Genomic DNA, 13,179 nt, shown 5'->3' with positions numbered 1-13,179 from the left:
CCACTGACTGTTTTTGTAAAGAGCTTTATTGGAACACAGCCATGTCCATTCAGTCATGGATTGTCTGTATGTACTTTTGTGTTACAATGGCAGCGCCCAAGAAGCCTAGACTCTTTACTATCTGGTCCTTTATGGATAACTTCTCCAACCCCTGCTACATACCATTGGGATGGAGTAAGGAAAGAGAAGAGAAAGAAAGGAGGGAGGTGGAGAGAGAGAGGGAGTAGGTTAGAGAATGTGAATGAATAACTCAACTTATTTATATATAACTCAGAATTTTCTCATTTTGGTAGATAGCCAATAGGTGCATCAAACTGGACATAAAGGGTCTCCCATTAGTGGAGTTTACATCAGGGGTCTCCCATTAGTGGAGGTGTCAAGAGCTTTGCAGGTTAGAAATATTTCTGTTAGTAATAATTGTTGGATTGAGTCTGGAGCGTCAAAACCTTACTAACAAGAAAGTCATTGTATTAATTAATACTGGAAGAAATATCTGGCTGGCATCAGTTCTCCTTCCAAGTGTCTATGGACCAAATACTTTGTGGAAGACATATTCTCAACTCTCCTGATTTGATGGGAAAGACAGGTAGCATGTGAGCATTCTCACTTCTCAGTTATTTCCTTAGTTTGAATGGGCCAATTTCCCATTCTTCGGTGTTCCTAGTGCATAGTTTCCAGTTATTCTTTCCTCTGAGAATCACCACTGCTGATGTCATCTCAGCTAAAATTGTCAGTTGTCAGAAGGACCTACATAAGCCATTGCCTTAAGTTTTCTCCCCTACCAAACAAGTGATAATTAGGTTGTCCACTCTATCCTCTCCGATATACAAGCTAGCTCTTGATATACATGGAGGTTACATACTGGGTAAATGTAGGAATATACGATATTACCCTTTTCCCTCTTGCTTGAGTAGGGATGTTAAAATGCCAGTAGAGTTCCTTAGGGCAGATTTTAGATTATCTCTAAATTATGTATTTCATATTTCTTTTGGTTCTGATACATAGCCTGCCTCCAATGAGCACTGCAGAGAACCTTGGCAGTGCTTGAAGATGCAGTATCTGCCTCATGGAATGCACATTTTGTTCTAAATAGCTAGTATCCCCTGTTTTGGAGAGTCTTGGGAACAGTAAAAATCCCAGACTATTCACCTCTATATTCTAATTTCTAATAGAAAGGTCACTTTACATTTAGATTATGCTATCTAAATTTTTTTCCTAGAAGTAGTTACATTGGGGTGAAGATTAATAGGCATGCTTATCTTACTGAGCTTCAGTGATTTTGTGAATGTTTGTGAAAACACTTCAGCTAGGTTGAAGGCACGAACAGCATGGTAGTGTGTTTGCCTGAAGAATGAGTGTGTATTTGAGAAAAGATCTAATTTGACATGATGTGAGTCCTCTTTTGCAAGAAGGAGAGATATAACTTGTGACTTTCTGTGTAAAAAAGTGAAGCTAGAAGACATATTTCTTTTTAAAAGGTTTGATTCTCTTTAATTTTCTGCTTCTTAATAAGAGATTTTGTTTATGTTCATTCCACTTTGTGCATGTTACTTAAAATGTCCCTTTTAGCCTCTAAGGTTTCTCATCTGTAAGAGAAGGGGACTGGATTAGGTCATCTTAATGATTGCATTCAAACCGAAGACTCTGAATCTGTAATATATTTTAAAATACCAAAAAGGTCATTTTTGCCAATATCTACATCAAATGCTCAAGAGTTATGCATATTTGCAACTTATGGTAAATATCAGTGTATCAGTCTTCAAAGGACTCTGGGTGCTGTCATGTAGTCTCCTCAAAGTTAACCATAAAAACAGAGTTTGACATTTATATTACTTATATCAGTTCTCTTTCAAGGTTGACTGTAACTTGAAATTAATCAGAATAAATAAAATATCCTCCCTTAGAAGGTATTTGTAAGACCTACAGGCTTTGACGTATTTGCTGAGATAAAGCTTTTTATAAGTTTTTGTATAGTTGGGCCCAGCCCATCTGGTGACTTACATATGTAATACACACACAAACGCACCTATGTGTTTTTTGTTTTTCCTCCTATGCCTACCACTTGTCAGCCCAACCATTATTGTCCTGTGACTGGTCTGTCCTTCCTTTCCCTCATCTTTCCTATAGGAATAATGGAAATATCAAGCCACAAGTCATTGAAACATTATTAATTCAGAATTTGTGATTATTGGAAGATACTGGGTTGAAGTCAAACTGTATTTTTAGACAGGAAGAGACTGGCTAAAAAAATTGAGTCAATAGTTAAATTTAAAACAAGAAATGTGAGTCAGTTGTAGTTCCTTCTTTCTTTGTTCTTATTTTTTTTGTAGTTCCTTCTTTCTTACACTTTTTTGCTATGCAAAATCTATGCTTCCTAACTCTATGTATACACTACCATTCACTGTGTTTTCAAAAAACCTATCCTTCCATGATCTTTTCCATGATCTCGCCAAAACCCAAATCTCATCTGAAGACATCATATTCTCAGCTCTCCTGACTTGATGGTAAAGACAGGTAACATGGTGAGCATTCTCACTTCTTGGTGCTACTTTCAATGTTTTGAGTGGACCAATTCCCCCTTTTTTTCCTGATGTTCCTAGTGCATACCTTTCAGTTATACTTTCCTCTGAGAATCACCACTGCCAATGTCATCTAGGAGACAGAAAGTGGAACTTGGGAGAAGAAGATAGGATACAACTATAGAAAACAGATCTGTAGACATTTAGGGTGTGGAAGGATTGGCAAGATTTGTATAAAGCTAAAGAATCTACTGATATATCCTATTTAAGGTCATGAATCTAGTAAGAATTAACAGGATGACCTTTGGGGAGGAAACTGAGAGTTATATAAATTCTGGCTTTTCCTGAAAATATTAGGTCTTCAAGTATTGTAGAATATAGAAGGGCAGATGGGAGAAGAAATTCCCCAGTAAGACCTGCCACTTGTTTGGTATTTCTTACATAAAGTTAGTTCTGGCCCTGGCTGGCGTAGCTCAGTGGATTGAGTGCAGGCTGCGAACCAAAACAACGCAGGTTCGATTCCCAGTCAGGGCACATGCCTGGATTGCAGGCCATGGCCCCCAGCAACTGCACGTTGATGTTTCTCTCTCTCTCTCTTTCTCCCTCCTTTCCCTCTCTAAAAATAAAGAAATAAAATCTTTTAAAAAAATCTTTAAAAAAAAGTTCTGAAACAATATTGCCTCTTCCTTTTAACCTGGTAATACACCTATTTTTTGTGGTTTTGGTTACATTCTAGGTATAGAGTTGAGTTTAGCACTTGTGGGCTTATACAGAATTGATGCCTGACTTGGTGATTTTTACCTCTGTTATGATGGTCCTCAGAAAAGGCTGTTGATGAGTCAAGTGATCCAAATTTATGGTCAGTAATGTCAAAACTAGAATGTCTGGTCTTATAATTTACTCTCTAAGACAAGGGTGTCAAACTTATTTTCATCGGGGGCCACATCAGCTTCATGGTTGTTTTCAAAGAGCCGAATGTAATTTCAACTCCTGAACAGTTAAGGAGTAGTTACATTTATGCAGTCCTAAAATTATTTCAGCCCTTTAAAGGCAACCGCAAGGCCGATGTGGCCCCCGGTGACAATGAGTTTGACACCTGTGCTCTAAGAGATAATCACTGCTGAGTATATTTACTTGATTCCTTTTGACTGGTTAACTCCTCCTTTTCCAAATAGAGAGTGGGCTTGGGAAACAGTTAATATCAGAAAGTTGCCTAATGTCTACAGTACTAGAAACAGTGTGGCTTAAGAGGTAGTATCACTCAGCTTCCAGGAGGTCTCTTCCAAGCAGGCTGGAAGGCATGTGAAAACTGCAGAGAGAGCAGTGAATTAGTAAAGCCAAGAAAAGCATCGTCTAGGGTCAGGCAAGTCTGGTTCCACTTCCTGCAAATTATGACTTTGGGGCCACATTCTTAACTCCAGTGTTTCTAGTTTCCTCATCTGCAAAATGGAGGTAACTATCACTCAAGTGGCTATATATAGGCATACTGCAGTAAAGTGAGACATAACCTTTTTGCTGGTCTTGGCTTCAATTTGTAAAAAACACAACCTGTGTGAAGCAGAATGAAGCAAAGTGCAACAAAACAAGTGTGCCTGTATAAATCTTACAAGACTTAGCATCGTGATTGACTAGTAAATCTCAGGCGAGCTGCTATTGTAATGGATTACATCAGTTTTATTGCTGCCTTTTTTAAGATTTCCTTTTCTTTACATGTTAGACTTTCAAAACATGAGTTTTTCCTTACATTGGTTATGTTTAGAGAGATGTTTCCCTGGTGGAATTTAAGATAGAGCCCCTACAAGTCTCTCATGGGCTACAATGGCTATACTGGGGTACATTACTACCTCTATTAGTGTAAATCATTTTTTCTTCATGAAATGCTTTTTGCCTCTGTCCTCTGACTTTGGAATGTGTACCTTCTTTGGGACATAAGAGTTGCTGTATCTCTCATGATATTTGTCACTTTTAAAGGTGCCATACAGTGATGCTTGGAATATAAATGGTACAGCCATTTTGGACAAGAGTTTGGCAGTTTTCTTTAACAATTAAACATACACCCACTCAGTTCTAGGAGTTTACTCAAGAGCAAAAATGAAAACATATGTTCACACAAAGACGTGTGTGTTTATTATCAGCATTATTCATAATAGCCAAAATTATAAATAATCTAAATGTTCAAGCCCTGGCTGGCGTAGCTCAGTGGATTGAGCTCGGGCTGGGAACCAAAGTGTCCCAGGTTCGATTCCCAGCCAGGGTACATTCCTGGGTTGCAGGCCATAACCCCCAGCAACTGCACATTGATGTTTCTCTCTCTCTCTCTCTCTCTCTCCCTCCCTTCCCTCTCTAAAAAATTAAAATAAATAAATAAATAAATAAATAAGTCTTAAAAAAAATGTTCTTCAACTGGCGAGTAGCTAAATAAATTGTGGTACATTCATAAATGGGATGAGTTTGGCAGTGAAAAGGTATGAACTGTTGATACATGCCACAACATGAATGACCCGATATAATTACACTGAGTTAAAAAGCTAAACAAAAATACAGTATATACTAGATGATTCCATTAATATAAAGTTCTAGAAAATGTAAATTTAATCTGTACTGACATAAAATACAACAGCTTCAAGAATATGTTGAAGTAATTTTGTCCTTCAGAGGACAAAAATAGAGCCTTAGACCTTGGAAGAGCCATGTGATAAGGAGGGCATGTATTTGAGCAAGTCTCTGAATCTTCTAGGTCTCTCCTTCGTTCAAAACCCTGCAAGAACACAGTTACGATACTCTTTCTAACTACCTCATCATTTTTGTGAGATTTGGATAAGGTTGGGCACGTGTACGCATTCGGTGTTATTACTGCTACATTTGAAAAATAGGGGGCATAGTCTTATTTAGAGAAGATTTGCCATAGAGTGACTTTTTTAGACAGTAGCTTTGTAATGTAACAGAGGTTCAATTTTATTTAAATTAGAAGTGTGAATGCCATTTATTTTCTGATATCTTTCAGCTTGCAACTGGACTGTATTCCAAGACATGAGAGGTGAATAAGAAATTTGAAGCGGCACTTTCCCTCTGACAGGCAGAGATAATTGTTTGTGCTCACTCTTCCTTATCAGAGTTTTTAAAACATTGATAAATCAAGGAGTCCTAGAATAAAATCTGGATGGTTTGAAGACTTAAAATTTTAATATCTTAAAATTCACTTGCTTGAAAAAGGTCATTGGTTGTTAAACAGCTTATATGTAGCTGACACATCAAGGAACTTGGAGCTTTAGATTATGCTGTCTTCCATTTTTTTTCTCTGATTAATGCCTTGAAAATATTTTGGAAGTTTTTTGTTTATAATTCTATTTGAACTGAAAGCTGCCAGAGCATTTGTTGAATCAAAAGAAGAAATGTTAAAGGGTTTTTGTATGAACTTTTGTGTTGGGCAGAGACTGCTCTTCCTCCTCCTTTTCATTCTCTGCTGGGAGTGAACTCCTTGGGGAAGTGGCGGAGGGAGCTGAACACATGATGCTTTTATGCCAAAATGGGAATAGAGCCAGGTTGGCTAGAATTCCAAATGGAATTTCCCAAAATTTGAAGATACATTGTATTCCTGTTCACTATAAGTAGATATAAGTAAATAAATCTTGAGCAGAGTACTAAGATAGCAGAGGAAATATTTTAAGAGATTCTCCGAATCAAGACCTTGTCTTTGAGTATTTTGAATTTTTAGAAGACAAGATCTAGTGCTGCTATTTCTATCTGAAAATTAATAATTGTGGTATGAATAAAATAAATTATGACTAATTAAAAATAAAAATAGTGATTAGAGGGATATGTAATGTTCTATGACTTTCAAGTACTCAAGTTTCAAATTACTTTGGATGGATGTTATATATGAAGGTAGTTGAGTCCCTGAGAACACTGTTGTTTTGTTTTGTTTTGTTTTACTCTTCTCATTTTACAAATAAGGAAGCTGAGATTCAAGAGCCTATGAAAGTTGGCTAGAGTAACATGAAGGAGCCAGGAGCAGAACCTTCTGTCTCCAGGTTGAGGGTTTTAACCATCGTTTTAAATACTTAATTGTTAAAAGTGGTTGTATTCTTTTTATACTTAGTTTGACACGAACACACAAATTCATTGTCTTTGGAAAAAAATATTTTTCATCTTATTTATTCTCTGAATGCTTAATAAATCTTCTTTGTGATAAGCATGGTCTATATGGCCTGACATTGAACATTGTGAAAAGTGAAATCTGAAATATTCTCGACACACTTTATTGGATTTTGGAAGTTCTTTGTGTGTGTGAATAAGTGCCAGAAATAAGGTGCTTCCAATCTAATAATAAGGATGCAGGAAACTGAAAAGTTACCTACTTTTCCCTGTGAACTTACCATTTATAGCCCTCACCATACTTGTAATTAACTAATGTTGGTGTTTCTCCTTAATATGAATGCTTCAAGAGGGCAGAGAATAGCTTTTATTCACAGCTGTTCACTGGCTTCAAGTGCAATGCCTGGCCCATTGAATAGGTACTCAGTATGGGAGACCAAAAGAGAAGGAAAGATGTCTAAGAGAGACCCAAAAGCAGAGTGTTAACAGTCTTAGGGAATATTCAGTCTTCCTTCCTGAAGATTTGTTTTAACACTTCCTTTTGGAAGATGGTAATAACATAGATGGATCTAGCAATTAACAGTTCACAAAGTGCTTTCACAGACCACTGTGCTTATAACAGTTTTCCAGGATATGGTCAAACCCCACTTTCTTGGAGCACCAATTTCACCCATGACTAATCTCATCCAAACAAATATGGCTGTGTAATATTGTATATGAAACTGCAGTGCTGTTTTTAAGATACAGCTGGAGATTTCAAAGGGTTTTCTAGATTTCAGCAAGTTTTAAGAATGTCCCATGATTCATTTTTCTTTGCCATTGGGCCACTTTGATAGGAAAGTTAAGAATGATGGTCATTCATTTCATCTTTATTGCAACCTCTTTTAAAACATGGCCGTGTCTTCATTTTCTAATAAAGGTAGAGAAACTTGCTGTCATATTGCCATCAAATAGCCACCTGTGGCTTGACACACACTTGATTCTGCAGTCTCTTAATCCAATGTGATTTCTACCCTTGAGTTTCCCCAAAATGATCGCTCAGGTTTCATTTAGCTCCTTTGTAAGGGTTAGCTAAATAATACTTTATTGATTGTGGAGAATTAGTGCACTTCCAAAAGGATCAGTTTTTCTTTCACAACATAGTCTTCCTTGTTAGTGGAAGGAATTTTAACCATATTTCCCTTGAGGCCTCTGGTGGATGCAGGCTGGGAGTGTGAGACTTTGGTATGCAGATGATCCCTAGGTGAAGTTAAGTAGATCAAACTTTCCCTTCTTTTCTTGGTTGCTCTCCACACACTTATACCTTTGTTATCTGACTAAAGTCTTTTTTTTCAGCCTAATGAAGTGGAAATAATGCGATTTGATGGGGGGAGTGCAAACAGGTCTGGGTTTAAATCCTTGATCCATTACTTATTTGCTATGTGAACCAGGGCAGATTATCTGGTTTTTGTTTAAAATGGACATGTTAAGCCCTGACTGAGTGGTTCAGTTGGGTGGAGCATTGTCCCCTACACCAAAAGGTTGCAGGTTTGATTCCCAGTCAGGGCACATACCTAAGTTATGGGTTCAGACCCTGGTCAGGACACATCTAGGAGGCAGCTGATCAATATTTCTCTCTCTCCCTTCTTTATAAAATCAATAATAAAAGATCCTCACATGAGGATAAATAAATAGATTAAATGGACACATTAACCTCTTCTTTACAAATGGTAAGGTTAAATGTACAATGTTGCCATCCCCAAACCTAGCAAGAAATACAGACCTAACAAATGCTATTCTCTGCTCCTTCCTTCCTCTACTCCCCCCCCCTTTCCTTTTTTTCGTTTGAGGCAGCAATAATTTTTAATCTTGGCTCTACAACCAAAATGGAAACCAAAGTATTGGGTTGGCCAGAAAGTCCATATGGTTTTTTCTGTAAAGTAAAAGACACATTTTTCATTTTTGGCCTAACTTCATTGATTTGGACATTTTGAGTATATCATCTCTCTCCTGCATGGTATAATGTCGATTGTTCTCAATGTCTCTATTTGATCACTATCAACTTCAACTCGTCTACCTGACCATGGAGTATCATCCAGTGACAAATCTCCAGCACAAAACTTCGCAAGGCAATTTTGACACGTTCACTCAGTCACACCACCATCTCCATATACTGTACAAATCTTATTTTTAATGTTTCAGTTGTGTTTTTATCTTTCTAGAAATAGTGAAGCATAATATGCCAAAAAATGTTGCATATTTTCTTCCATTTTTCAATATTAAAATGGCTACGCAAAAATTCACCAGTTTTGATGTTGTTTTTTTTAAAGTGGATGCTGATGTGACAGCTGTCACAGTACAATCTAACAAAATTGTTTCATGTGAACTTAAAGACAAGTAAGTGCTACTAGGACTGTCATAAGGGGGAAAAGGTGAACTTTCTGGCCAACACAATAGAAAATACCTGTGACCCCATACTAAAGACTATAATTTAATTGGTCTGGGATGAAATCTGGTTGTGGAGGGTGAGTGAGGGATGGATGGAAAAGACCACAATTAGAAGTAGTTACCTCTTCATAGACCCAGTGCCAGCCCCGTACCCTTTGCCAATGTCTGTCTTTGAACATGAAGGAATCAAGTGGTGTAAGGGCTGTGTGTCATCCATTTTCTTCTTTCTTTCCCCTCAAGGCTTAGTCTGCTTTTATTCTTCCCTAAGGTTTTCCAAGTTCAGGTCAGAAGAAATAGCTGTTTTTAAGAGGTCAGGGTAGGGATGTTAGAAATAAGCGGCTCTCATGTTGCTTGAGCTATTCCCAAATTCTCAGGTTAAGTCCTTTCCATAACTTTTTTTTTCCATGAAGGAACCCCCTCCTTGCCACGTGAGAGGAGCCTTGTTGGTAGGGAAGAGACAAGGAGCACTGGCCTAGGGGCCAGGCCTTTGGTTCTGTTTAGGCTCCTGAGCATACTAGCACCCATTTTGTTCACTGTCTCTTCTCTTTGGAATAATTTCCTGTATCACTTTGGGGATTTGGAAATGTAAGATTAACGTGTATTGGCCATCCCAAACAGTCTAGAAGTTGAGTATTTATATACAATTTGAAGAACGCTCATGAGATTTTTGGCAGAGTAGTTCAGATTAGATGGCTTCTTTGAAAACATATACCAGATATTTCGGTGCATACCTCTGCGGTAGGCAACTTCAGGCCTGATTTGGACAGATTGGTGTGTACAAAATACTCTCTTATGTGATTAGAATCCTCATGACTTTTCTTGATTTCTTTTCAGGGTGGGGGGTGCAGTTACTGTGTCATTTAGCAACATGCCACTGAACTAAAAGTAAGTCAGTAGTTAATTATTCTCTGTGGAATGCTTCACACAAGAGTAAAGGTGCATAAACATCATCTGAAGTAAGTGGATGTGGATGTCCACTCTTTCTAGCCAGTGGGAGAGATTCTTTACTTAGGTTTGTTTCCAGGGAAATCTTGTCAGATACACACATTTTGAATGTTTTTTGTTTGTTTGCTTATTTATTTGTTTTAGTAATTTAGGAAATGCACTTAGAAGTTCAGAGTGATTACTTTGGTAATATGCCACATATTTAGGAGGCTCTATTATTAGTAACCTATATGATAAATGAAGTTTAGGAAGTAACTTAATACTAGATGTGTGTGCCATTGCAAGGTGGCATAGCAAAGCCTTGAACTGCATTTTGAACAAGATGGGAAAATGGAGATGAACAAAGGGATATCGAGATTCTTGTGCTGATTGTATGGTACTTATATGTATTATAGTGATACTATCAAAAGAGTGGGTTGAATTGGTGTGACCAGAGTATATGGGTCTGATGTGTGGAATGGTGCAAATGAGGATCTGAAAGGTGGTTAGGAGTCAGATGGTGAAGGGCCTTGGAAGATCTCATGAAAAGCTTGGACAGACAAGTTTTATCTTACTAGAAGATTAGGTTTATCCAAGGATGAATGCTTAGGATGATATGGGGTGTGGAAAACCATTTCCTCTGAAGAATAGCTAAATATATCTTCATTATAGAAAAGAGGCAACCAAAAGGAAATAGAGTAATTACCCTCAAATAAAAGTAGGATTAGACTGAGGTTTACTGTTAAGGATAATAAAAAGGCAAGTGTAAGAAAGAACTTTCTGACTTGTAAGAATGGTCCTACCATGAAGAATTGGTGTTTAGTTTTCCAGTTATGTTCTATGGAACCCCAGTGTCCAAGGAGGAACTTTAAGGGACACTACGGGAGAAAGATACCTGACAGGTGGGGCTCAGGGTCCTTGTGCTGCATCAACCTGAATAGCCTTGTTCAGGAAACAAATATCTTTTATTTGTTAGGGTTCATTAGATGGAGGAGAGAGGGTTCTGCTACTTAGAAAAAAAATTGAAAAAATTATTAGAAGAGGCTGAAGGGAGCCTCCTTATTCTTGTACCTTAATTCTTAGTTAAGGTGTTATAGCAGAACCAGGAAGAGCAGTGGTCCCCAACCTTTTCGGCACCAGGGACCAGTTTCGTGGAAGACCAGGGGAGAGGGTTGGGGAGGATGTGAGGGTGGAGCTCAGGTAAGCTTTGCTGGCTCTCCTGCTCAACCCCTGAAGGAGATCATCTTTGTGTTGCTTACAGAAGTAACTTCTGTTTTGTTTGGGAAATTGATTAAAGATCTACAGGTTTCCTATAAGATGTTGTTATCAATGAAACAGAATGTTGTAACATGTTGTTTAGAATGCAGTTTTATATTATTATTAATAATTGGGTTTTCTAACCAATTCAGAAAAATATCTATTAACATACTGATTTTCCTTCATAAAATAACAGCTTTAATTGTAATGATTAATAGAAAACAATAATGCTGTGGTAGTAATAATGAAATAAAGCAAAATTTTATTGGGAAGTTCTCTTTTTTATTTAGACTATGCTACTAAAAGCAAGCACTTAGAAGATGGTAAAGTTCGTGGAAATTCGAAAGGAATTTCTGGGTATGTTCAAGGACTTTATAGGTTTGAAATACTGGCTCTTCAGTGTTGGTGTTTAAGAGTAAGGACTTTTTAAATGTTCATCAACTGGTGTATAACTTTACTAGGGCTGTCATGACAAAACAGAAATTTATTTTCTCACGGTTTAGGAGGGTGAAAGTCCAAGATGAAGGTGCCAGCAGGGTTGGTTTCTCTTGAGGCCTGTTTCCTTGGCTGACAGATGGCTGCCTTCTTTCTTTGACCTCACATGGCCTTTGCTGTGTGCATGGGCACTCCCAGTGTCTCTTTTTCTTACAAGGACACCAATTCTGTTGGATCAAGGTCCTGCCCTTATGACCTCATTTAACCTTAATTACTTCTTTAAAAAACTTGTCTTCAAAACAGCCACATTGGGAGTTAGGGCTACAGTCTATGAATTTTGTGGGACACATTTCAGTCCCTAACAGTTGGTGAATGGGTAAGTTGTGGTATTTGCATAGTATGGAATACTACTCATCAATAAAAAGAAACAAAATATTAACACAGGCAGCATCATGGATAAGTCTCAAAAATACTATGCTACATAAAGGAAGTCAAACACATTGATTCCATTAATATGAAGTTGTCAAAAGGGTGCAAAAAAAACTATAGTACAGAAAGCTGATTAATGGTTTCCAGGGGCTGTGGGTTATGGGATGGGATCAGCAGCAAAAGGGTACAAGGAAACTTTTTAGGGAGATGAACTATTCTATATCTTGAATATCTTTGATGGTAGTGGTTACATGACTGTATATGTTACCAAAGTGATCAAACTGTACACTTATAGTCATTGAATTTTATTGAATATAAATAATATCTCAATTTAAAAGGAAAAAAAGAATAAACTATGTAGAGCCAGTGTGGACCTGGATTTAGTCCCAGCTTTGCTGTTTAGTAGCTGAATAACCTAGGGCAAATCATCTTCTTTGGGCCTCGGTTTGTCCATCTGGAAATGTATATTATGATAGTTGCTTTGGGAATTAGAATAGACATGTTAAGCATTTAGCATACAGTGCCTGAAGCATGATGAATCATCAGTACGTTACTATATTTTACTTCATGGTATTTCTTCTCTTTTATAAAGTGTGTCCAGTAACACTACTATTATTTATGCTTGTAAGTTATTTGTGTTACTTCCTAGGCTTGCAAATGGAATGGGAAGATTTTTCTGAGAAAAATGTGTATGAGTCAAGGAGAGAGGGTAGGAGGAAGGGATTTTAAACCATCCAAATACTTTATGTGAATGTAGCAGATGAAAATGTATCCCATCCTTTCGAGCATCATTTTTACTTGCTAATTTTATGTTGTTTATAGAGAAATTGATCTTTAAAATTATAGTTTGTCAGATTTGAGAATCACTGGCCTAAAACCATGTTACCTACCATTATAAAGACAAAGAAGAGGAATATTTCTGAGATAAACTCTATCACTCTGGCTCTTTGGGAATTTACAATCTAATTAGGGAAAAGGGGACATTCTTTTACTAACTTTAAGATCGTAACTCATCTTTGGTAGATTTTTTTTGCATGACTAATACTTAGATGGAAGCTGAAAAGGGACCATTCAATGTTTGAATAGGATTTAA

General features: G+C 37.3%; 1 protein-coding gene across 7 annotated transcripts in view; it reads left to right on the top strand.

The window, feature by feature from the left end:
* CPEB3 (cytoplasmic polyadenylation element binding protein 3) overlaps positions 1 to 13,179 on the top strand; it is a 177,528-nt gene that overhangs the window by 70,829 nt on the left and 93,520 nt on the right. The window lies entirely within an intron of this gene.

The sequence above is a fragment of the Phyllostomus hastatus genome, unplaced genomic scaffold (assembly GCF_019186645.2).
Source record: "Phyllostomus hastatus isolate PE091 unplaced genomic scaffold, TTU_PhHast_1.1 phas_scaffold_1066, whole genome shotgun sequence".
Taxonomy (NCBI): domain Eukaryota; kingdom Metazoa; phylum Chordata; class Mammalia; order Chiroptera; family Phyllostomidae; genus Phyllostomus; species Phyllostomus hastatus.
Note: the sequence above shows the minus strand (reverse complement) of the source record. Positions and strands in the feature narration are given on the sequence as shown.